The following is a 26,469-nucleotide window of genomic DNA, read 5'->3' on the forward strand; positions in this document are numbered from 1 at the left end:
TGCAAAATTGACACAGATATTCTAAATGATTACTTAAGCAAGTATATAAACATGCTAAGTTTAACCATTGTGAACATCTTTTGCAACCAAGGAATAAGTTACTGCATGATGAAAATATTCACACTTGTATATTAAAGTTTTCTCAAGGTACTTCTACAGCAGCATCTATTATACATAAACATTAGAGGATTGTACAACTCATCCTGTGTTTCAAGAATGTAACATTAGCATGGTGTTTTATAGGAATCAGAATTTAAAAGAATTATTACATGAGAGATCCTATTTACAAGAGTAAACTGATTCAGTGAAACAGACTGGTCATTCTTCTTGTGGGAAATGTAAATCTTTCTCAATAATGCTTTTTACTGATTTTTTTGTGAATCCAGTTGATCAGAAGAAATATTATTTTAAAAACTTTATGAATTGCAACAGTAGTTTTGTTGTTTTTTTATGTCCCTGTTCCAAGGTGTATGTAGGAAAAACTAAAAGACAATTAAAAGTAAGGATTAATGAGCATTGATTTTGTTTTCTACATCAAAAGAAAGAAGCACTGATGGTTGTCCATTATCCCCTGGATTCTGCACCAAAATCCAAGCATTCTAGAACAGTACACATAACTTAATTGGCTTAACAAGCCAATCAACATTGTTAACAGCACTTAACAAGCAATGTTGAGCACTAATTGGCAATAATTAGAATTTACATGCACAACTCCCTAAGCATGTTCTATAATGCACTGTGTCTAAATTTTAATACACACAGGCAAAAAAGGGGCATGGTTATGTGCGTGAAAATGGGCATTCCAAATGGGCGAGGAAATAGGCATTCCAAAATGTATACACATTGTTATAGAATATGGCCCTCTGTACCTAAATCTATGTACCTAAATGCACGCAGGCAAAAAGGGGCATGGTTATAGGTGGGGAAATGGACATTCCAAATGGGCGGGGAATTGGACATTTCAAAATTTACACACATTGTTATAGAATATGGGCCTCTGCACCTAAACCTATGTGCTCAGAAATACACCACATTTTCATAGGTGTAAATGAATATGAGTAGTTTTAGGTATTAGGATATCAACAAAACATATTCTATATACTGCTCCTAAATCTAGGCACCACTTCTAGAATACACTTAGGCACCACTTCTAGAATACACTTAGGCGAAAATATTTTCCACGCAGACTAATGGTCACAATTTTAAAGATCATTCTTGTTGTGTGATTGACCAGGTGAAGGATGACATAAGGGGTGGTGATAGGGGAAAAATTGAATTGTTTAGAATGGCATTGGATTTTTAAATTGGGTTCTTTACTCCTCATGGGATGAATGTCAATATTGACTGGAAGGCATGTATATAAACATTATGCTACTTAAAGAAAGAACCAGGCACACCCATTAAAGGGGGGCCGACCACAACCGGGCTGAAGGCCAGCAAAGACAGAAGTGTGGGGGAGGGTACAGGGAGGGCCTAGCTAGAGAGCAGAGGTAGTAGTGGGAGGGAAACAAGGGGTAGCAAGGGGAGGGGGCAGGAAAAAAGGGGAGGAGCAAGGGAGGAGGAGAGAGGAATTTGAACTGCACAGGAAGTCCTTTTGAATTTGGAAGCAGGAGAAGAGCAACCCTGGGCAGCAGCTCCTGAAATTTTTACAGGCACATGTTTTGTGTCTGCCCTGGGCAGAGCTTGTGCAGAGTACAGCCAAAGAAGCTCTTACAGCAGAGCACGATATTCCAGCAAATTGAGAACAAATTTTACGGTATGTAGACATTTAAAACTTTGTGCAAGGCATTTTAGCTTTATCCTGCCGACCCCCATTTAGTTTTTCCAGGATGGCCGGCCATCTCAGGTTAGCTGCCTATCTCACGGCATTACGTGCACTAGGCTAGAGTCCCACATACGCTGCCCATGGCGCATGGCAGATGGGTTTGCCACAGCGCGGTTGCCATTTTTGGCCGGCCATGCAGTGCTCACAATCTGCAGTGCATAGCACGGCACTGAGGCACGACTAGGAAGACCTTGTGCACAGTACTGAACCGAGGCGCAAACTATCTCAGGGAGACGAAAACACCTTTAATGGTACGTCATTTTTGCTCTTCTCCTGCCTCAGCGGCACACCGCACGATAAGATGCGGTGATGGCCGGCCACTAATAATTGGCCGACAGTTACGCACTATACAGCAACGGACCTTCGAGCCCCGTTGTGGCTGGCCACGCCGTGTTATCTAATTTGAAAAATAAATGCGGTATAAGCCGTCCATGCCATTACGGCGACGGACCTTAAGCCCCGTTATGGCCGGCCACACCAGATTTTCGATGTAATGCGGCAAAAATGAGTGCAGTATAAATCGCTCATGCTGTATAAGCCGCCCAGGCCACGCAGAGCTATACAAGCCCCATTGTGGTCTGCCACGCCGTGTTATCTAATTCGGTAAAATTTAGTGCGGTATAAGTTGCCCATGTTGTATAAGCTGCCCATGTCACGCAGCACTACGGCCATGCTGTGTTTTCTACTCGGTCGACTACGCTTCATCCTAAACGTTACTTACCGGCGCCATGTCTGTATGATTGGTCTGCCATGCGATATTTGAGATGCGGGTTTTTGCAGAAACGTCCACATTGCGATCCTCGCTAGTCAGGGTCTTCTCTTGCGGGCCACTTAGGGGGAGTCCCAAATTGGCGGGACATGCGCTTCGCTACGCGTTGTAATTGCCCACCCATACAGTCGGCCATTAACCTACAGAGGCATGTACGGCAGCGGTGAATTTCGATAGGGTGGCCATTTGCATGAGTGCCGATTGTAAAAACGGTGGCCACTTTCAATACACCGCCCATTCTGACTAGCAGTAAAATTTGGAAAAGGCAGCCAGTTTTATGGCACTAAAATACACTAGAATGGACATTCCAAATACAAATTTAACCGCAGCGGCCACCTTGGATACCGCACGCATTTGTGTCTTTGACACACGGCATAGGCTGGAACAATTGATATCATACCGTTTGGTGCCAGCATAGCGGGACACAGTACTTAGGGGCATCAGACAAACATATCGGTTACAGTATGCTACTCTCAGCTGTCGTTAGGACCAGGTCCACGGGGGGAAGGGTTGGTACAACAGTGTTAGTCCTAGAGGGCCATGTGCACTTAGCGGCCATTTTGACTAGAGCGGCCACGTGGACTAAAGCAGCTAATTTGAAAACGGTGGCCATTTTGATAGAAGGACCACCAGTCTTACTGATTTATCTGCCGGATTTACAGGGGCCTGGCCATTTTAATTTTAGCGGCCCATTTTGCATACGGCAGCCGTTTTGACTACCAGGCCAAATTTGAATGTAACAGCCATCGCCTGTGGGGCTTTAGGCCAGCCATTTAAGGAAGGGCGCACTGCGCAGACAGCACGCAGTCGGATATGTAGCTGTGAGCAAGGAGGGTACAGTTTACACAGGCACCATAGGATGCACGCAGCGATTGGGGAAGCCGGCGTCACCACAATCAGTTATTATGAGGTCATTTTGCTTTAAATTGTCTATTCTTTTAGTCTCTCCATTGCAGTAATGTCATTGTAGTGTGCGAAGGAGACATATGCACCAGCAAGGCCAGCCAAGCGGCCCACCAAAACTCCGCCAGCTAAGACGCGGAGTGCTGTGGCCCCAGACCTTAGAAGTCACAGTGGACCTACACCACAAGCACAGACGGTGCGGGGGCCTGCAAGGGAGGTAGCAGCACCGCAGACTCCACCTCCATAGTTGCGGGGCTACCGCCAGTACCGGCAAGGGGTAAGTCTAATGACAGCACCACACTCCTTCCAGCGCAGACGCATGACATAACTAGATATGCAGTATGGGACGATAAGAACGGGTAACGGAGCCCAATATGGCAGGACAGAATGCGGTTGTGGCACCGGTCGGTGCACAGGGGACCAGTCAGGATGTGGGAGTACTTAATCACAGGAGCGATGCATTAGGTACCGTTCTCACAATACAGGTGGATCGATATCTTCTCCCTCCTTGTGTGGGAGTTGCATGAGGAGGGTACCATAGGCAGGGATAGCGTAACAGATAAGAAGCCCAAGATATTCGGGTCCTTCATGGGCTGGTCGGAGGCTGTTCACATACTTAGGACACTCAGCTGTTCACATACTCAGGACACTCACTATAGTGAAGGAAACGGAAAGGGGTCCGGACTTGGTGTGGGATATGGAATATAATTTTAAAAGCGCATGAGATATTTAGGGGACGGGCATGGCTTAACTAAGATATTAAATTTACAAGAAAGCAGTGCAGACAATCCATTCATATCGGGTCAGCACCAGTGGTAGTCCTGTCAGGCAATGCCGTCAGGTCAAAGGCAGGACGGAGGCAGCGGACATTGCACCTAGCACCCGACACGCCCGTGCGGGCAGGCATGCTGCAGGGCAAGGCAGGCTCCCCAGAGACAGGGAACAGCAATCTAGTAACACGGGACAGGGTACTGAGGGAGCTAGCGCTCCCCCCATCAAGCTTATGAGACAGGAGAAAGCAACCTATTAACTCAGGACAGGGTCCGGAAGCCATCAAGCTTCAAGGTTAGCCCGTTACCCTGACAGAACGGGTGCATCACCACAGGTTTCCAATCAGGTTGCATGATTCCATATTAGAGGACAACACCACAGTGACAACACTACCCCAACAATGCATCCTCGATTCACATGCATCGACAGATAGCTGCAGGCAAGATTACCAAAGAACTATTGCTAGGCTGCATAGCGGGGCTGTTTGAGGACCCGCCCTTCAAGGCAACAACAGTGTCTCCGCTAGGCATAATACCAAGGAAGGAGCTGGGGAAAGGTAGGCCCAGTCGTAATTTGTCCCGCCACATAGGAACATCAGTAAATGACTACATTGACCATAGCAGCTGTACAGTACAATATGCATCTGTAGACAATGCCATTCAAATAATTCGGCGGCAAGGCAACTAGGCACATTGGGCTAAGGTGGACGGAGATTCGGCTTTTCGCACCTTGCCTTTACACCCACAGCCCTTTCCCTTGTTAGGTGTCAGGTTCCAGGAGAGGTTTTATTGCGATAAATATGTCCCCATGTGTGGCCACATCTAGTGCGCATACTTCAAAGAGCTTAGCATGTTTGTGCACGGGGTAGTGGAGCAACTAGCCCCCGCTAGGTCTCTGGTCCTCATCTGGAGGACTTCCTGTTCAAAGACCGGGAATCACAAGAGTGGACGTATGTGTTACAGGTCTTTATCCACTTGGCACAGAAATTGGACATCCCATTAGCCGTTGAAAAAACAGTAGACCCACGGCGAATCCTTACATTATAGGTATTGAATTGGAACTAGATGTTCCAGACTGCCGGCTGACAAAATTGATAAGCTTGCCAGAGCGGCGAATACGAGGTGGCACTGTAAAAAAGCAAGGCTGAAGCAGGTACAGGAACTCCTGGGTCCAGTAGGCTTCGCAATAAGGGTGATTCCCAATAGCTTTAGCAACATCGGGAACAAACAAAGCGCATTTTCATCTCAGACGTACACAGGACATCAAGCGAGATTTAGCAGGTTCTTGGCCCATGGGATTTCATTTTGGCACGATTCACCCACTCTCACGGAAACCCTGCATTTTCTTTACAGATGCGGCAGATTTACTTCCAGGGAGCGTGGTGCGCAGCAAGCTCGGGTTTCAGCAGGGACCACGTAGGATATCATGTTTCCTGGGGGGACCTGGCATATCTCACAAGTTAATTGTAATTCCCTCAGACAATATGGCAGTAGTTGTCCGCCATGCACTTCCCACAAGTTATGTGTGCAGACAGATAGTTCCACAGTGATTACAGCTAAACATATACCAGGCAGGGAGAATGGTTATAGTGGATGCTCTTATCATGTTCACAGCCATCAGTTTTCTCGCCAAAGCGGTGGCTGTCCAAAATCCATCTAGGTCATTTGTTGTCACGAGACTGATGAAAGGATGGGGCAGGCCGGGAGTACCCTACCCAGGTAAAAGAAAACCCAGTACCGGCAGGGAAATGGGCCGTCTCTTTGCATCATTAGAGGAGATAAGTGACACTGAGTTTGAGGGCCATCGAGTCAAATGCGCATTCTCATTAGCTTTGCATGGTGCTCTGCGAGTCAGTGAGTTGGTGGCTACGTACAAGCATGCCCACCATGGCATGTCCCTCTTAATACGTGATGCGGCCATTACAGCCGCGGCAACTGACCTACTTATTCACAAATCAAAATGGATCGGAACGGACATGCCCTGTCCTGAACCTTTAAGCCGACTTAAAACAAAGACCAAAGACCAGCCTGCTGATTCATACACTATGTACAGTACCCACTCATTTAGGATTAGGGCAGCTACGGCAGTGGCAGCGCTAGGAGTGTCCATAGAGGCCATCAAAAGACTGGGCCGATGGCGACCTAATGTATATAAGCGCTACATCAGACCCATCTAGTGTATACAAGCGGTACATTGGACCCATTAAGGCATCCACAGCAAAGTGATAATGGTTGCTTGCACTGTGCTAACATGTTGCTTCCCATTATATTCTGTTACAGGTATCCATATCCAGAATGAGCTGCAGCGGATTTGGATATGCGGTCACTCATCACTTGTATGTACATTGGGCACAGGGAAAGGCGGTGGGCGCATAGAAGGGCAGCAGTGAGACCGAACAGTGAGAGCCTGGGTTGTCAGAGCGATAGAGGAGCCAGGGCGATAGAGTAGCCATAACAGGGTATAGGTAAGGGAGGGAGGCTTCAGGCATTCTTGTGTGCATTAAAGTCATACGATCCCACATGACTTGCGAATAGATACAAGCCATAGCGTTAGGGCATGACCGCAGCCAGGAGGGGTGGGGGACCACGGCAAACGAGGTGTCGTTGCCGTGGCCTGTGGCGTTAGACTACAATGTTTACGCACAGCCAGCAATGGGTACACAGCAGCTTGACACATAACAGTTACAAGTTTGGGGTAACTACTGCTGCAGAAAGAGTTGTGTGGAAAATTATCAAGTTGATGCAAATGGTAGGCTTGCATGTGAGCAGCCTTGTTATAAGGAAACAACGTGTATACAGCTTGTCTCCTGGCTTGGGTGGCCGGGAGGCCTAGAACGTCATTTTGTAAATGTGGTAGGTGCCTCCTTCAACGGGAAACAACGTGTATACAGCTTGTCTCCTGGCTTGGGCGGCCGGGAGGCCTAGAACGTCATTTTGTAAATGTGGTAGGTGCCTCCTTCAACGGGAGACACCAAGTGACATCGGGTGCTTGGAAAACAGCACAGGGGGCCACAGGGGCTTGGTACGGCTTGGCCTGTGGCCCAGAATATGCAACTACGTGTAGAAGCTGTGTACCCGGGTAGAAATGCATGCTGGCATAATGATTAGTAGAAGATGTAATGTAATTTGTTTAAGTTGTAACAATTTTGATGTTCCTGGCTGCGGCCAAAATAAATCCAATTCTATCGAAGATACGGCTTGTAGTGTGGTATTGAAGGGGGCGGGGGTTGATACGTCTGAGTGTGTGCCGAATGCCCGAGTTGTGATGAATCATTTGGAGAAAGACACTTTTAGTGAAACATGTCGGGTTTTTCTTTTGACTGCACTAGACTTTCCAATGCATATATTAGCTGTGCTAGTAGTCTCATGACAAATCAGGGGCAGTCAAAAATCTCAGCTTCACTGTGATTGGCTCTTCCTCTGACAGTAACTGACTCAAAATGCTGGCACCATTTTGAAAACTAATTCAGCAGTGGTAATACCATAGGAAAATTTTGTGGAATTTGAGCTGCTGAAGTATAAGTTACTTGTTGAGGTTCAAGTTTTCCTCTTGTGCTGGGATCTTAATTTATAAGTAATCCCTAGTAGATGGAACTTTCGTGTAATAAAAGAAGAAATAAGAATTTACTGAGTATAAACAACTCTTTTTTATTGTTGGATAAGAAGTCCACAGTAGTTGCTCCTGATGAAGCTTATTAGTGAAATGGCAGAACTTTGTTGAACATATCTAGTGCCAGATAAATGGTCTATTTAAAGAGCTGATTTCATTTTCAAGTTACATGAAGTTAAATGAAGAAAAAAAACATAAAATATTTTAAGTTGTTGTGAATTAAAGAAATAATTTGGAGGGGTTTTTAGACTCATGAAGAAGCTTCTCAGTAACATGCATAAATTGCATTGTCAATTGAGCACCTGAATTATTTTCCCTCCTATTTTTGATACTCAGTTTACTTATTGTCATATACTTGCTATTTTTTCTTTGATCTTTGTCATATTGGCAAGTATATGCCTAGTACTTTGGAGACATGTAGGAAGCCATTGTCCTCTTCTAAAGAGATGTTCACCTTCTGAGGGAGGTCAGACTGCTCCAGGGACAGTGCAGTCTAGAGGGTGGAATGTGAGGCAGTGGGGTCAGGCTGCTCCTGAGGTGGTGGAGTCTGAGGGGGGATGTGAGGCAGTGCAGTCAGGCTGCTTCTGGGATGGTAGAGTCTGGGGGTGGATGTGGGCCTCCATCTTCATCATTATCATTATCATCATCACCATTATTATTTTCCTACTTCTTGTCTTCAGTCTCCTCGTCCCCCATCTCCTCATCATCCACCTTGCCTCCCCTGTCCCTCTGGTCTGGTGAGGCTGGCCCCGCAACATCACCAGATCCAAGGGGTGGGTCAGCTAGTGGGTGAGCTAAAAAGGTGGGAAGCAGAGACATTGGTTACAATCATGTTCTCCATCACCTGCACAGTTGAGGTGCCTCTTGAAGTTTGAGAGTAGAGCATGGGGATTAAGGACCTATTGGTTACACATTGGCACTGAGTGGCTGCCATCCAGATTAGCAGGAAATAGAGTGGGTCATTGGAGACTAAGAGGGGCATTTTCAAAAGAAACGTCTAAGTCGGAATTTGGACGTTTTACAAAGACGTCCAAACTTGAAGGCGGGAGAAGGTCATTTTTGAAAAAAGATGGACATCGATCTTTCATTTCGAAAACACTAAGGACATCCTTAGATTTGGGCGTTCTTAGATTTGGACGTCTTTGATTTTGAGTGATTTTTGAAACCAAAGATGTCCAAGTCTACAACGTCCAAATGCAAGCCATTTGGTTGTGGGAGGAGCCAGCATTTGTAGTACACTGGTCCCCCTGACATGCCAGAACAGCAATGGGGCACCCTTGGGGGCACTGCAGTGGACTTCATAAAGTGCTCTCAGGAACATAGCTCCCTTACCTTGTGTACTGAGCCCCCAACGCCCCCCCAAACCCACTACCCCCAACTGTACACCACTACTATAGCCTTACGGGTGAAGGGGGCACCACCTATATGTGGGTACAGAGGGTTTCTGGTGAGTTTGGAGGTCTTGCTATTTCCTCTACAAATGTAGAAGGTAGAGGGGGTATCGGCCTGGGTCCACCTGTCTGAAGTGCACTGCACCCACTAAAACTGCTACAGGGACCTGCATGCTCTGTCATGGACTTGAGTATGACATCTGAGGCTGGCATAGAGGCTGGCAATCAATATTTTTAATTATGTTTTTTGAGGATGGGAGAGGGTTAATGACCACTGGGGGAGTAAGGGGAGGTCATCCCCGATTCCATCTGGTGGTCATCTGGTCATTTTGGGCACCTTTTTGTGCCTTATTCACAATAAAAGCAGGTGCAGGTTAAGACATCCAAGTTTTAGTCTTGGACGTCTCTGCTTTTTTCCATTATGGCTCAAAAATGTCCAAGTCTTAGGAACGCCCAAGTCCTGCCTTCACCATGCCTCCAATATGCCCCACTCATATTTGGATGTCCTTGCGACGGACTTTCACTAGAGACGTCCAAAATCAGGTTTCGATTATACTGATTTGGACGCCTCTGAGAGATGGACATCCATGTGTTGATTTATGTTGGAAGATGGACGTCCATCTCTTTCAAAAAGAAGCCTGTAAGTGTATTTCACCTGCCTCAGCACATAGTTCAGCACGTACCCCCTGGAGGAACTCCTGGTCATAATGCAGCAGGTAGTGCCCCCTCTTGCGGAGGTCCTCCATTTGTATAAAGACAAGGGGTGGGATGCTAAGGGAGTGAGAGAGGGAGGTTGAGTAGCCCGCATTTTGCACTAGACTCCTCAGTAGTACAGTAGTAGCCCACTCCTCATTGTTACAGATATTTGTATAGAACATTTGATTAGAAACTGTGGTTTTAGATCTCAATTATTAAACATGCTTTTGCAGTACTTGACTTGGGGAGTTCAAATCCATTCACTGGTGCCTACACACCAGCCACCCCCACCCCCCACACACCCACAGCTGCCTGCATTTTACACTAGGTTCCTCATGGGCACAACCTATTTTAAGGGGGGGCATTTGCACAGCAGAGGAGGTGGCAGCTTGGTTAGAGCAGTTGTCTTAGCTTTCTGATGTTGAGTTCAAATCCCATCACTGCTGTTTGGGCTCCCCATATCCTGCATATATTTTGCTCATGGACACAGCCTTTCCCATGGTCAGAGGGTTTTCTACTCCCAGAAGAAGATGGTGGAGTTGTTAGAATACTTGTCTTATGATTCTGGGATTGGGAGTTCAAATCCTGTCACTGATCCTTGTGCACCCAGACACCCCTCTCCAATCCTGCATCTATTTTGCTCTTCCCCCCTCCTCATGGACACAGCCTTTCCCATGGTCAGAGGGCTTTCTACGCCAAGAAGGCAGTGATAGATTGGTTAAAACACTTTCCTTATCCTTCCATGGTTGAGAGTTCACATCCTGTCGCTAAAGCCTCTAATGATGGATGCCCAACTGTAGGCCTAGCGTGCAAAGTTCTATACACAATTATAGATTAAAGTCAGTTATATCCTGGTTTAATGAGATGCTACTTGGCTTCAAAACCAAATTGTTGGTGTTAATTGATCATAATTGGCTCTAATTAGCAATTAGGTGTGTAACTGACCTTAGTCAGTATTCTTTAGACCAGGCACATAATTTCAAGAGGGCAGAGTTGCTGGGGGGGGGGGGGGGGGGGGGGTACCTACATGGGGCATGGCCCGGTCAAGGGCATTCCTAGAACTTACACAAGTGGGTTATAGAAAACTGTCAGTTACACACCTAACCACAAGCATTTACACTAGCCTTTTAGCTGTCATAAGTGCTCGCATCTAAAGTTAGGTGCAGAACTGTGTGGAACTGCTATTTTAGAATATGGGCCTGATATTCAGCTGGTGGCAGGCAGCACTTTTGTAGTCCGTCGCCGGTGTTAAACCTGGATATTCAATGCCTGGCCATTTCCATTGTCCAGCATTGAATATCTGGGGTTTTTAAACTGCTAAATGTTAACTGGCTATGCTGATATTCAGCGCTAACCAGTTAACTTTTTAGCAGTTAAAGTTTAGCATATAAAACTATTTATGTAGTCCTACTTGACTCAAGTTAGGCACTAAACCCCAGATTCTATATAGCAAGCCTAGAGATCCGTGCTGAAATCCAAGTGGGTTCTATAACAATGTATGAAACTTAAGCTTGATAAAATAATGAGCACTGATAACAGCATGTAACAACAATAATGAGTAGTAATTGGCACTAATTAGAATTTACACGTAGAACTCATTAAGCATATTCTGTAATGAAGTGAACTGAACTTTTGATGCACGCAGGCAAAAAGAGGTGTGGCTATGGGTGGTGAAATGGGCATTTTGTGGGTGTTCCAAAATTTACGCACGTAGTTATAGAATATGGCCCAGTGCGCCTAAAATCTACACAACATAATTTATGACATATTTTCATTGGTGTTAATGGATGTGCATAATTTTAGGCACTGAGATATCAACTAAATCTAGGTACCACTTATAGAATAAGCTTTGTCGGCACTGATTTCACACCAATTTTTTAGGTGCCATATATAGAATCTCCCCCTAAATATCAGCACCTAACTGGATAAGTTGCACAATATATCTGGTTATGTGCTAGGCACTAATTGGAGATATTCAGCGGAGATAATCAGTTAGGTGCTGATATGCTATTTAACTGGTCAGCGTCTGTGTCTGGGCAGTTACATAGCTTTGAATTTTAGGGTGTATGTGTTTATCACACATCATCCCAGCACCTAAATATCAGCACCTTTTCTTGAATTTACCCCAAAATGTTGAGTGTTTCCTGCTCATTCTCATTTGTTAACGACATGCAATGACAGGGGTTATGTCATTGACACCTTCTATGCTGTTGCAAACGATAGCTCATCCTTAATATCTAACTGCAGTACATGGGAAAAAACCCCTCCTGTGTGTGGAATTAAATTGCATGCAAGATAACATAAATGTGTCCCGATATAAAAATAATTATACAGTAAAGCAATGGTTTATGTGGTAGCTCTACATGAGAAGAATATTCAACGACATACTGTGTTAAACAATGTTAAAAGGAAATCTGTATTTTTATAAAGATTAATGACCTGTGAAGCTATCAAATTGTAGATATTGCTCACAGCTGTCCACAAATAGTATTATAAATTTGTTCTTAAGCAATATCATTACCTTCTTATGGCCAGTAGCATGAAAAATAAACATCAGAACTACAGTCATATATATTTTCAGATGATGCTTAAACATTTTAATCAAGTCAATAAAAGGAAGTCATGGCATCAGCTTTCATGATTCATAATCTGAAATCATAAAAAGCAGACAATTCTATCAGGAATTAAGATCCAGCTCATAGCCTAACAGAATATCCTTATAAACATTTGAAGACTTAAAAGAATATAGAAAATAAGGAGCAGTCACAGTTCATTTTGAAGAACCTTTGCCATATTAATTCATAAGAGTGAGAACTACTTAAAATGGAATTATATAGATCATTTTATGCAATGAGATCCTATGCTAAAATAACACGTTAACAGTAGCCCACATTGATAAATTTTCCCCTAAATTTTCTATGTTAGGTCTGAGTCCTCTGATTTGGATTTGGTGCCTGCTTATTGTCAAGTCCTGGGTGGGTAAGAATTCTCATATGTATTTATTTATTTATGGCATTTTGCAAATGTAGTCAAATGGATGTTAATGCATCCAATGCTCAGAGAACAGCACATAAAACAAAGCCGCTAAAAACTTACTAAAAACTAATGCCAGCTTGGAGCAAGCGGTAGGGTGTTTGAAGAGAGGATATCTTATGATTCTCTCTTAAAAACCTGCTGGTTTCTATATAATTTGGATGCAGTAGGCAACCCGTGCAAGCCCCTAAACGCTGGTAGTGAGAGATGAATGTGTGCGAGTCACAGCAAGTCTGAAAGTGAAAGCACACATTGGCACCTGTTTCCTGCACTTAAATATAAGCCTCCCAAGTAACAAAATATATTTTTGGGAAAAGGTTACTTTAAAAGACACATAAAACAGACACTAATGTGTGCTTCACTATCTGGAAGTGGGCGTAGCAAAATAATACACAAAAGCTGATGTTATCTAAGTGGGCATCCAAATGGCAGATGATATTTAACGTGAGCAAGTGCAAAGTGATGCATTTGGGAAAGAGAAACCCAAACTATAGCTATGTGATGCAAGGTTCCACATTAGGAGTCATTACCCAGGAAAAGAATCCAGGTATCATTGATGAGATGTTGAAACCCTTTGTTCAGTGTGCAGAGGCAGCTAAGAAAGCAAAGAGAATGTTAGGAATTATAAGGAAAGGAATGGAAAACAAAAATGAGAATGTTATAATGCCATTGTATCTCTCCATGGTGCAAATGCACCTCAAATATTGTGTGCAATTCTGGTGACCACATTTCAAAAAGGATATAGCAGAATTATAAAAGGTACAGAGAAGGACAATGAAAATGATAAAGGGGATGGGACGACTTCCCAATGAGGAAAGGTTAAAGCAGCTAGAGCTCTTCAGCTTGGAGAAGAGATGTCCGAGGGGAGATATGGTCTATAAAATACAAAGTGGAGTGGAGTGGAATGAATTGCTTGTTTACTCTTTCCAAATATACTAAGACTAGGGGGCACACAATGAAGCTACTAAGTAGTAAATGTAAAACAAACCAGAGAAAATATTTATTGTAATTAAACTATGGAATTTGTTGCCAGAGAATGTGATAAAAGCAGTTAGCATAGCAGGATTTATAAAAGGTTTAGGTAATTTCCTAAAAGAAAAGTTCATAAGCCATTATTAAGATGGACTTGGGAAAATCAACTGCTTATTTGCAGGATGAGCAGCATAAGGTCTCTTCAACTGTTCTGGGATCTTGCCAGGTACTTGTAACCTGTATTGGTCACTGTTAGAAACAGGACACTGGGCTTGATAGACCTTTGGTCAGTTCCATTATGGCAACACTTATGTTTTTATGAGTACATACTGGCTGTATGTCACCCAAGATAAATGGGTGATTTACACACTAAGGATAATGATTTTTGGTAGTGAAGTGCAGATACTGTAGATGAAGATAACATCAATACTGCAGATAAAGGCCGTGGACCCACTGCGGCAGATCAGTCACAGAAGTTAATGAAAATTTAAGAGGGTTATGTACAAGAGGACTCTTCCAGATAAAGTTAATGTACTGCTATCTTTATGTTAAACCAGAGGTGTAGCCAGACTTGGTATCTTGGATGGGCCCTTCAACATGCACATGCCCCCTTCCCCCCTATCCACACCACAAATATCTTGTCGGAGACATTTTTTAAAACTATAGTTTTTTTGTTACCTACCGCACATCTTCTCTATCTCCTCTGCAGCGTCCCAGCATCTGTGCTCCTGTCTCTGATCTTTGTCCCTCCCTGAGATCGGTACAGGCGTCCTCAGCACCTGCAGCGATTCATCTTTGCTGCTTGCGCTGATCCCGCAGGCATCTGCCATGTCCTTCCCTCGTTGACATCATTGCCTGTTTCCTATCTGGCAGAACGCTTCAGATGGAAGACTACGGGGCTGACGCAAGCAGTGAGAATGAATTGCTGCAGGCATCGAGTACGCCTGTACTGACACCAGGGAGGGAAGGGGTGCAGAGACTGGAGCGCAGATACTAAGATGCCACAGAGGAGGGGGGGGGGGAATAGAGCAGCTGGGTGGGCCTGAGCCAAGAATGGGTGGGCCTATGTCCACCAGCTACACCACTGTGTTAACTACTACTACTATTTAGCATTTCTATAGCGCTACAAGGCGTACGCAGCGCTGCACAAACATAGAAGAAAGACAGTCCCTGCTCAAAGAGCTTACAATCTAATAGACAAAAAATAAATAAAGTAAGCAAATCAAATCAATTAATGTGAACGGGAAGGAAGAGAGGAGGGTAGGTGGAGGCGAGTGGTTACAAGTGGTTACGAGTCAAAAGCAATGTTAAAGAGGTGGGCTTTCAGTCTAGATTTAAAGGTGTTAAACACACAGACCAAGAGTGTTCACTAGCCACTAACCAAGAATGTTCACCAAAATCTGAAGGAAAGAGGCATATTGCCACTGAAAAAGATGCAAAAAAAAAAAACTGATGCAGACTTAAGATCCCTTCAAACAAAATTATGGGGCACATTTTTGAAATAGAAAAACATTCAAAAAGCAGCACAATGCAGCAGATGGACCTTTTTTTTGTCAAAACATCTATATCGCTATTTTTGAAACCAATTGTTAAGACATTTTTCTATGCAGTTCATGTGTAATGTGTCCAAATATCAAGGGAGCAAGTTAGGGGAGTGTTGGGGTGGGATTTTGGCATTCCCAAAACTTTCTGCCATAATGGAACAAAGCAAAAACGTCTGAGGCTAAAAGTTAGACATTTTGGTCTAGACCTGTTTCAATCACGACTAAGTCATAAAACAGGTGCCCTAAATGACCACTGGAGGGCTTAAGGCATGATCCCCCTACTCCTCCAGTGGTCACTGACTCCCTTCCACCCCAAAAGATTTGACAGAAACAATACATACCAGCCTCTATGAGAGCTTCAGATTATATGACCTGTCCTATTAGAGCATTAAGCAGGTCCCTGAAATAGCCTAGTGGTTGGTGCAATGCACCTTGTGAGAAGAGAATATAGGCCCATATCCAACTCTAACTATTACATTCATGGTAGAAAGTATGAACCCTCAAAAACCCTACTGTACCCACATATAGGTGATACGTTCAGCCATAAGGACTATTGTAGTGGTGTACAGTTGGGTACGATAAGTTTTTGGTGGCTTTTGGAGGGCTTACCATACAATATAAAGGGGCAGTGGTGAGATGTGTACCTGGAACATTTTATGTAAAGTAGAGACCTGCATAGGAATGGGGGTTTGTGGGAATCCTGTGGGAATCCCCTCCAGAGCTGTGGGGTTCCTGTGGGGAATGGAAGCAGCTCTGTGGGGTTCCTGTGGGGATGGAAGCAGTTCCTGTGGGGCTCCCGTGGAAGTGTAAGCTGCACCTGCACCAGCCTCTTACCTACTAAGTACCAAATTCTGTGAGTGACACCGCTTCCTCTTTGCTTTAACAGCGCAGATGTAGAAAGTCTTCCATTAAACCTCTCAGCTCCTGGGATGATTTGCAGGCCTCACCTCTGTCACAGGCATGAGCATCAAATGTCACCTGACCTATTGATGAGTGCATATGGTGACATCTCAGGACACAATGCCAGCGAATCAGAGATGAGCTTTACATGTGTGTAGCAGAGTGTTGTTGCTTGAACCCAGAAAATGAAAGAGCCAACTGTGATTTTTTTTTTAGGTACCATTAAATTCTTTGTGGGGATGGGTTAAATTCTTGCAGGGATGACTGGGAACAGGTAAGATTCCAGCAGGGACGGGTAAGATTCCAGTGGGGATGGGCTTGATTTCTGTCCCCATGCAACTCTCTAATGTAAAGTCTACTGAAATGCCCCTAGGGTGCCCCACTACACTGCTGGGATGTCTGTATGGACAATCTACTAAGAATACTGACTCCCCATACAACCCAATGGCCTGATTTTGTGCATTTTCCCTTTTTTTAATTTGCCTTTTTAAGGCAAATAGTCTTTTTGTAAACAAAAAGAGATAAATTTTTCTGGTTCAAAATTTGCTTCATTTACCGTTTGATTTTTTGAATGTTTTCAACAAAAAATTATATTTAGACATAATATTGAAAATGCTCCTCTATGTGAGTGACAACATCTTGTAACATCTTGACACAACTGGAGGCTTCTGTACAAAAAGAAATGGAGAGAGAAAGAGCAAATCTTGGTGCGAGCATTAGAAGAAAGGTATCTGTTAAAAAAGATGCAGGAGTCTTAGGAATAACAGAAGTAACTAGATTGTAAGCTCTTTGAGCAGGGACTGTCTCTCTATGTCAAGTGTTCAGTGCTGCGTGTGTCTGGTAGCGCTATATAAATGCTATTAGTAGTAGTAGTATAGTAAAAGAAAAAAAAAGGGTTTGAAAAAAATGATCAACAGAAGTGTTCATGCAGATGGAGAAGGAGGGGATCTAGAAAAGAGTCCAAGTGAAAGCGCTCATGTAGAGAGAGAAAGGAATGACAGTGCAATGATTGATAAGAGAGAAGGATAGTGCTCAGAACAGAGTACTAACATCAACAATACGGTAACGACAGAGAAAGGAAATCTAGAATCGCAAGATGGGATCCTTTGCTACCTTTTTAGATATGGCTTGTCAACAATTTATTTAATTTTTATGTTTTTATATGTTCCATTATTCATTGTATAATAAGATGGAGGGGCATTTTCAAAAGGACGTGTAAGTGCTCCTCCCCCCCAAAAAGCATCCATCACAAAATGTCCCAAAAAAAGTCTCACTCGCAACCATTTTCAAACAGGAAAAAAAAGAGATTTCCTGTTTGAAAATATGTGAGAAGGATGCCCTTATGCTAGAGTCATCCATCCTGAATGACCATTATACAAACAGAAACATTTAGGCCCCTGTTTACAACACCATGCTAGCGGCTAGCAGTGTGGTACTGCTGACATAGCCCATTCACTTTAAATGAACTGTGTAGGCATTGCCTTGTAGCTTTTTAAACAGGGGGTTAAATTATAAATGGAGGAAAACAAGGTACAAGAAGGTCTGTCTGGCAGTATTCTTATGAAAATGGCAACACAGTTGTCATTACAGAACAGAGGAGTAGCCTAGTGGTTAGTGCAATGAAATGTAAATCAAGGGACATAGGTTTAAATTCTCTCTTTCTTTTTTTTTTGGTTGGTAAATGTGATCCCTCCAGGAACAGAAAAACAGTTACTGTATCTGAATGTACAGCACTTCAATAGCTTTCAGGCTTGCAGGTATCCTATATCTTTAGGCACAGTAAGTATTTTCTATTCCTGGAAGGAGCCACAGAAAAAAAAAATAATACAGTTAAAGTGGGATTTGATTCTGGGTTCCTTGGTTTACAGTCCACTGCACTAACCACTAGACTACTCTCTAACCTACTTGCTGCTTTCTTTAGAATGGCCATAATACCTACAGCTGACATAGAACCTGATTTTCCTTTCCAGTTTCACTTTCGGGGGGGGGGGGGGGGGCATCAACCACTGGGGGATTAAGAAGGGACATGCCTTAATACCTTCAGTGGTCAAGTGCTCAGTTAGAGCACATTTTTATAACTTGAACATGACTGAAACAGGTCTAGATAAAAACACCCTTTTTTTTAAAGACACGAACATTTCTTCCCGTTTGAAAATCACTTTTGGATGTTCCATTTTTGGGCCTTCTGTAGTCCTGTCCAAAATATGCCCACAACACGCCCCCTTGCTATTTGGGTGAACTGTAGTGTTAAATATCCAAATTCTGAATTTTCAAAATCAGGATTTGGACGTTTTTAGCAGATGGACTTTTTAAAGTCATTTTGAGATGTCCATCTGCTTTGAAAATGAGCACCGTAGCAACTTTGTAAATGTTGGCAGATAAAGACCTCACAGTCCGTCCAGTCTACCCAACAAGGTGGCCAGAGTTGAATGTGGCACTCTACACAGGTTCCACTTCTTAATTAATCTCTGTCTTTCCCTGCCAATTTGGGGCACAGACCAGAGAAGTTTGCATGGCAGCAGTCTTACTTTTCAACTTTTGGAGTTGTTGTAGAACCCCATCCAACTTTGATCCTGATCTGATTTTGCCATTTACTGGACCCAGACCATAGAGGTCTGCCTGGCATTAATCTTACTTCCCAACTTCTGAAGCTGCCGTCAAAGCTCATTCCAGTTATAAGGTTAATAAAATTTTGCATTAATTGGATTCCATCCTTTTGCTACATGGTGTTCCTTGAATTCTGTCATTATTTTTGTCATCACAACCTCCCGAAGATGAGCATTTTCCACCCAGTATGTCCTTCAATGTCACAGCAGCCATTTGATATCCATTAGCAACCTTGACACAGTGGATGTAATGTGTGGCCTAGTGTGTTCAGCTATGCCCAAAAAGTGCTTCAAAATGTGGGATCATGTTACATTGTGGTGCAGTTTCTAGGATGGCAGCAAAGTAGCCCTTCTAAGCGCATATCTGTGGGTATTTTGGTAGCATGGACATTGATCTGTAGTGCTTCAGTGTTTCTTGTTGGACCTTCATTTCAGGAAATGATTATTAGTCTATTTTGGACCTAATTTGGATGTTCATATCTCAGTTTCTGTAATATGCCAGCTAACCTGTATCTGTACTTGGAAATTTGCTTTTATTTTGGGATGTCTCTTCTAAAATTTCTCTCTCATGCTTTCTCCTTCTCCTTCTCTCTCTCTCTCTCTCTCTCTCTCTATGTGTGTGTGTGTATGCATAATATAATTATATACTATACATAATAATTCCAACCTTGACATCTTCGTTTAATTACTTTAACATAATAGAAGCACATTCAGTATGTCAGCTATAACTTCCAGGTTTCCTAGAAGCTATAACTTCCAGTCACATTCATACTAATTAGGAAAAGAAAATATGTTCAGTGCTTTCACATTACCTGTTGTAGGGACTTGTAAATCTTGCAAACTTAGAACAACATCGGCTTATAGACATGCCCTTATTAGGCCACATATTACCAAGTCTCTTCACAGCTTTTATGGACAAGGTAATTCATTATTTCACACACAGAGGAAAGCTCATGTATTTATAGTTAATATAGCTTCAGATATCACATAAAATATACAGAGCACCACTCATTCCACTTTGGTGATTCAGTTTAAAAGGCAGTCAAACAAAACTAATTAAACTAAACTAGGTGACTAAATTAATCACTATTATATTTTCAATTCATGTGTACGATTATTTTGCTGGCTTGCTGAATACTTAGATATATGAATCAAAGGATAGCTTTGTTCTCAATACTGAAGAAGAATATGTCCCAGTGTGTAAATGTGTAAATACTGGAACATATAGACCACATATAATTATATTATGGACCATGGTCTATGTGAACTGTTTTTGTATTTTAGGCAATATTTAGAGGAGAGGGGAAGGAAGAGAACCATAGAATCCTCACACAAAACAGAAAAATAGGAGACAGGGGACTAGACAATGTATTTAACCTCTAGTCATGACAGCTTGACAATATTCAACTGCTAGTCTCAGAAACCAAAGCAAGAGAGAGATCATAAAATTGCCTATCGCAGAAGAGCATTATAGCTTTTCTGTATCTAAATTTTAAAAATATATGGAACAAATGGGCATGAGGGACCATTCTGGACCCGTTACATCTCAAACTATTCCTGTTAGACATTACAGTAGAAAAGTGGTGTGATATTAACATCTGTTTGGTTAAGATGACATTAAATATGTAATGCATATTTTATATATATGGCGTGAAATCAATCTGTGACCTTTTTATGCTACTGAGTTAGAATCTCTGCTGTTGTTGCTCTGAGTTGAAAGCACTGTAAAGGGAAGGGAAGTGAAAGAAATGAAAGGGAAAGGACATAAATACAGCTACATCAGCAAGGTACCTTAGGGAAATTTATTATGATTAAAGTAGAAAAATGAATTACCATCATTAAGTGTCACACATCTGAGGATTCTGACTATGGAGCAGTGGCTGCAAATTCACCTTGAAATCATCTGGGCCTATATTCAATCACACTTATTCAGATAAGTGCTGCTGACCAGGTTATTACTGACCTCGACACTAGTCCTTATGCACGTAACTTCTAATTATTGGTGCCAATCATACATGGAAGTGCTTCTATTCTATAAACTAGGTGCTTAAATTTAGGCCCCAGTTTATAGAATTGCCTTTTGTTTGGAAAGCACCAGGCAGCGTATGGGCAGACTGAAGCTGCCCGGAACTTTTCACACTGCTATCCGGATAACTTTTCCAGATAATTTAGAATAGATGAAAGGATGTCCTAAGCTATCTAGAATAGTGAACTGAATAATTTATGTAGATTTTGCTCACACCTTTGCAGTAGTAGCTCAAGGTGAGTTACATGCAGGTACACTGAGTAATTTCCCTGTCCCTGGAGGGCTCACAATCTAAGTTTGCACCTTAGACAATGGAGGTTTAAGTGTATTTTATGTATTGGGGTTTATTAACCACCTTTATAAAGAAATTCACCAAGGCAGTGTACAGCCAGGTACAGTTTAACATAAAACTTACAATTTTATTAACAACTAAACAATAGTAAAATGATCAAACAAAATGGTAAATTGAAACCTAGTAATACGACTAACATAGTACAGTATCAGAAATATACACATTTAACAAATAAAAAATGTTGCATGAAATACAAATGATACCATAATAGACAGCACGGAAGAACATTCAAATAATATAGATATAATACAATGAAAGCATAATACCAATGAAACACCTAATAAGCATGGATTTGATCATTCAAATAACAGATATTATGCTAATGCTGTTCCTACAATACAAAGAAACATCTTACAATATAGCCGAGGGGCCAAATACAGATATATATCACATGTACTAAAGGCTTAGACAAAGAGCTAGACTTTTGCTTGCTTTCCAAAGAAGAGGTACCCTTGAGTTAGACATAAGTAAGTTCCAGAGTGTGAGTGCTAGTCCTGAGAAGGTTCGCTGGCAGGTATCACACCATGCAATTTCTGTTGATGAGGGTACAGATAGTGATGCTCCTTGAGAGATTCAGAGCGTTCAAAGATGTGGAGGGATAACTTACTCTTTAAGTACTCTGATCCATTTTGTCTGAGGACCTTGAAAATCCAATATAGAACTTTAAATTGAGCCCTTTAAGGTACTGGTAGCAAGTGTAATTGTTAATTAATTATCATTCATCTTTTATACAATAAAAAGGCTTAGCAAAGGTGAATCATTCATAAAATAATGATAGCACTGCCAAAGACATGCATGTGTTTGGCTTCACATACTAGGGAAAGCCATTTTATAAATGAACATGTTCAAAACAAAAGAACCATCATTAAGAGGTTTATGCTTATAAGTTGCAATACATGCACTTATATGGTACAATTTCACTACTCACATAGGAAAATGGTGGATGTACACACAAGAGTGATTAGTTAAGGAACCAACCTATGGAAATTGTAATGGCCAGGGAGGTAGTTTTGAATGCCAAAAGAAAGCAAAATTGTCCCCTCTACCCCAAGCACATCTCCAGACCATATGCCAATCACAAGGTTATGAGTAACTTGCACATGGAAATGCTTAAGGAGATAGTTTCCAAGGGATACTTGTATTGCCATTCTTTAATACAGAATACATTTATTCAAAAAGGGCAGCCCAAACCACATCCAGAACACACTTTCTTTCATTATGAATGCTGCCACATATACATATATGTAGCAACTTTTATAAAATCCCTAATTACAGGTATATGATGATTTACATGTGCAGATGCAATTTTTTTACATATATAAATGATGCCTAATGTTTCTAAAATTTACTCTATAATCAACGTATATATAGTAAACGGTTTGGATGTGATGGCATTAACAAGGAATAAGAGCTTGTATGTGCTGGGCATATTTGTAGATATTTTTATTTCAACTTTGCAGTTTAAGAATCAGGACCTGTTTAATATGCTTTATAGAACAGCATGCAATGAGATGCACATGCAACATTTTAAGACTGCCAATTAGCATCAATAGCTAATTGTTAGCACCCCAATTATTGATGTTTATGAGCTCATTAGCCAATTTATTTGTGCACACATCTTTGATGAATGCACAAAGTTGGGTGTGAAAATTTGGATGCAATATATAGAATCTGGGGGCTTGAGTAGTGTATGTAATTCTGATCACTACATTAAAAAAAATGATATAGTGGGTATAGAAAATCTACAGAGAAGGATGATTAAAAGGGAAAAAAACCACAAAAAGGAGAGATGGAATGGCTCCCGTATGAGGAAAGACTAAAACATCATGGCTCTTCAGCTTGAAGAAGAGATTGGGAATGCATATTTGTTTCAAATGACATAGGAAATGTCAACAACATCTATTATAATAAACAGAATAACCTCACTATTGATAGACATTATTTAATGGGATAGATCCAATATGTTGCTGTCTTATGTTGTGTGATTTTTTTTTTGTGTGCCATCAATAGTGCACACTTCTGAAACAGTGCAATTCCTTTGAAAGAGCACATACTCCTTCAAAAAGAGTGTACACTCTTTCTAAATCATATTAGTGGCCTAATAGAGGATACTTGGGGGCTAGGCAAGAAGATGACCTGCATGTATTAAAAATTGGTGGGGGAATTGAGAGGGGGCAGGTGGTGAACCCTGGGTGGGGGAGTGGAGTGAGCTGCAGACCCATGAGTAGAACTGGAATGGTCACTGGTGACAGTTATGGCCAAGGCAGTGAGCTCCAGCAGCCATCAAGTTTGTGACGCTGCTCATGGGGGTGGAGGGGAGGGAGGGAGGAAAGGTAGAGAGAGAGAGAGAGAGAGAGAGAGACAGAGATAATGGACCCCAAGAAAGAAAGAGAGATAATGGACCTAGGGGAAGAGGAGAAGGAGGGAAGGAAGGGAAAGGGAGAGATGTTGGAGAGAGGAAGATTATCAGCCATTCAGAGAAGGGAAGGGGAATGGACTTGATACACTGCCTTTCTGTGATTACAAAGTGGTTTACATATTGCATACAGGTATTTATTTTGTACCTCAAGCAATGGAGGGTAAATTGGCTTTCCCAGAATCAAAAGGAGCTGCAGTGGGAAAAAATTATGATAAAAAAAAAATAAAATGAAATGAAGCACTACTAAATTCCAATGTCCCTCTTTTTGGACATAAACTTCCCTTCCCCTTCTGAAATTGGAGTTGGATGTCCATATTTTGGCCCCTCCCTAGTCCCACGCAAACTACACCCAGTCCATGTACTCTTGCCATAAGAACATACTGTAGCGTTAGACATCCATATCCTGGCTTTATAACGTTAGAATTTGGACATCCATTCAATATGGATGTCTAAATTTGGTTTTCACACATTCAAAACATTAATAGAACTTCTAAAACAAGGGCCATAATTACTAGATTTTCCAAATCTGAGCTCAAACTTATAAGCAGGTAGATAAGTTATTGTTTACGTCAGATGAACCGTGAGTGGCTGTGACAAACATGTTCTGGTGTTGCCACAATGAGTGGACTTTTTTTTAACAGGAGTTTTAGGTCCTGAAGTAAATCCTAGGTGAATGTTACATGAGAAATAGCTATACATGTGCTTTATGCTGGAACTATCAGTGAGAGAGATTAATGCAGCAGGGGGCAGCACTGATTGACGTGGCTATAGGGAACCATGCAGAGTACTTGAGTTTTTGTTCATAGCACAGTTTACTGATAAATGCTTCAAACAGTATATTGTTTTTTTTTTATCTGAGGAGGATTGTACAAGGCCGTGCAGGTGCTTTTGAGTGGATTATTCCTTGAATATAGTGAGTCTGGAATTGTAAGAGAGCAATTGTATGAACTGTATTTGGAAACTATTGAAAAGAAGACGGCTGAGGGGGGTCTTTTACTAAGGTTCACTAGCATTTTAAGCACACACTAATAATTAGGGTATGTTAAATGCTAGGGCATCTCTAGTGTTTAGCTTGTCCTAATCATTAGCATACATTAAAATGGTAGTGCACCTTAGTAAAAGACCTCTGTATGCTAAATGTGGAAGAAGCACTTTATAATTGGGGTTTATTTTTTGCTGCTGAACTTTATGTAATTGCTGAGCTTAACACATGGACATGTAATAATGCCTTGTTGCATTGTTCATACTGAGCAACTCTTAAGGTATGATTTCAGGCTTGTGTAACTCTGGGGTTTAATGGTCCAAGACCTCACAGAATAAAAATAAGTTGTAGGGATATGCATTTGTCAAAAAAAGGCAAAACTTCATGAATGAGGACACTTTCAATTTGTGTCCCTTTAGTGTACCAGATGGTCAAGGGATCAGAATGAGCCAAAACTCATTTGTGTTCATCCATTTTTGGTGCCATCACTGTTTATGGAACTAGACACAGTGGGGTAACCTTGAGGGGAAGAAGAAAAAACAGGAGCCATTTGACTAACTATGTTGGAAAAATTCTGAAAGTATGAACGGTCTAGGTCTAGTACTATTTTCTCACCTGCATTCAGAAAGAAAAGGACATAGAACATGATGGATTCAAACTGGGATCAGAGAGAAAGAGAGAGAGAGAGAGAGAGAGAGAGAGAGAGAGAGAGAGAGACATGCATCAGTGTTTCTGTCTCAACAACAGAGAGAAGTCACTTTAAAAAAAAATCTGGTTCCATGGATCCAGAGTCAGAGAAACTGAATAGTTCAAAAGAGAGATTTCACAGATGGGGATCAGAGAGAGAGAGAGAGAGAGAGAGAGAGAGAGAGAGAGAGAGAGAGAGATAATATTGAATATCTAGGAAGCAAAGTCAGAAGATGGGTTTTAACTGCAAGAGGGATTGATATCAAAAGTGTTGGTACTGGTGGACTCCTTGTGAGTAGAAGTGCAAAAAAGATCAAAACCCCTAATCAAGAAATATGCTTACATATTATACACCCTGTTTGACCCACATGTAAAAGGAGCATTGCTTTCAAGTGTAACACACTGATTTGGGGAATAAGCTGGTAAGTTGGTTAGAGAAAGTGCTCATATTCCTTGTTCCCAGTGACTTGCTGTGGTTTTCCTAGTTCACACTTTAATCTCTGCTGTCTGATTTCTTTATTGTAGTAGGTTCTGTTAGCTACACCTCCATGTCTTTCCTTGCTACTTTCTGTGTCACTGCCTGGCCTCATGCTCCAGCCCACTCTCTTGGTTCTGTGTTACTACCTAGCTATTATTGTTAGTGCTGCTTTAACTGCTGCTTTTTGGGGTAATCATCAGCTTTCCTACCACACTCTTGTTTCCTCTGGAGTGTTGTCGAACAAATAAGAATAAAAAAGGATCAAACAGTTTTTCTTCCTCTACTACTACTACTTATCATTTCTATAGCGCTACTAGACGTACGCAGCGCTGTACACTTGAACATTAAGAGACAGTCCCTGCTTGACAGAGTTTACAATCTAATTAGGACAGACAAACAGGACTGTTCGTGTGTACTGCTCTGTTTATGCCAGTCTAGCCACTGCCATCTGATTTGATCAGCTGCAATTCTACTCCATTATTTTCCCTAGGGCAGGGGTGTCAACA

The sequence above is a fragment of the Microcaecilia unicolor genome, chromosome 4 (genome assembly GCF_901765095.1).
Source record: "Microcaecilia unicolor chromosome 4, aMicUni1.1, whole genome shotgun sequence".
In the NCBI taxonomy this organism is placed as follows: Eukaryota; Metazoa; Chordata; class Amphibia; order Gymnophiona; family Siphonopidae; genus Microcaecilia; species Microcaecilia unicolor.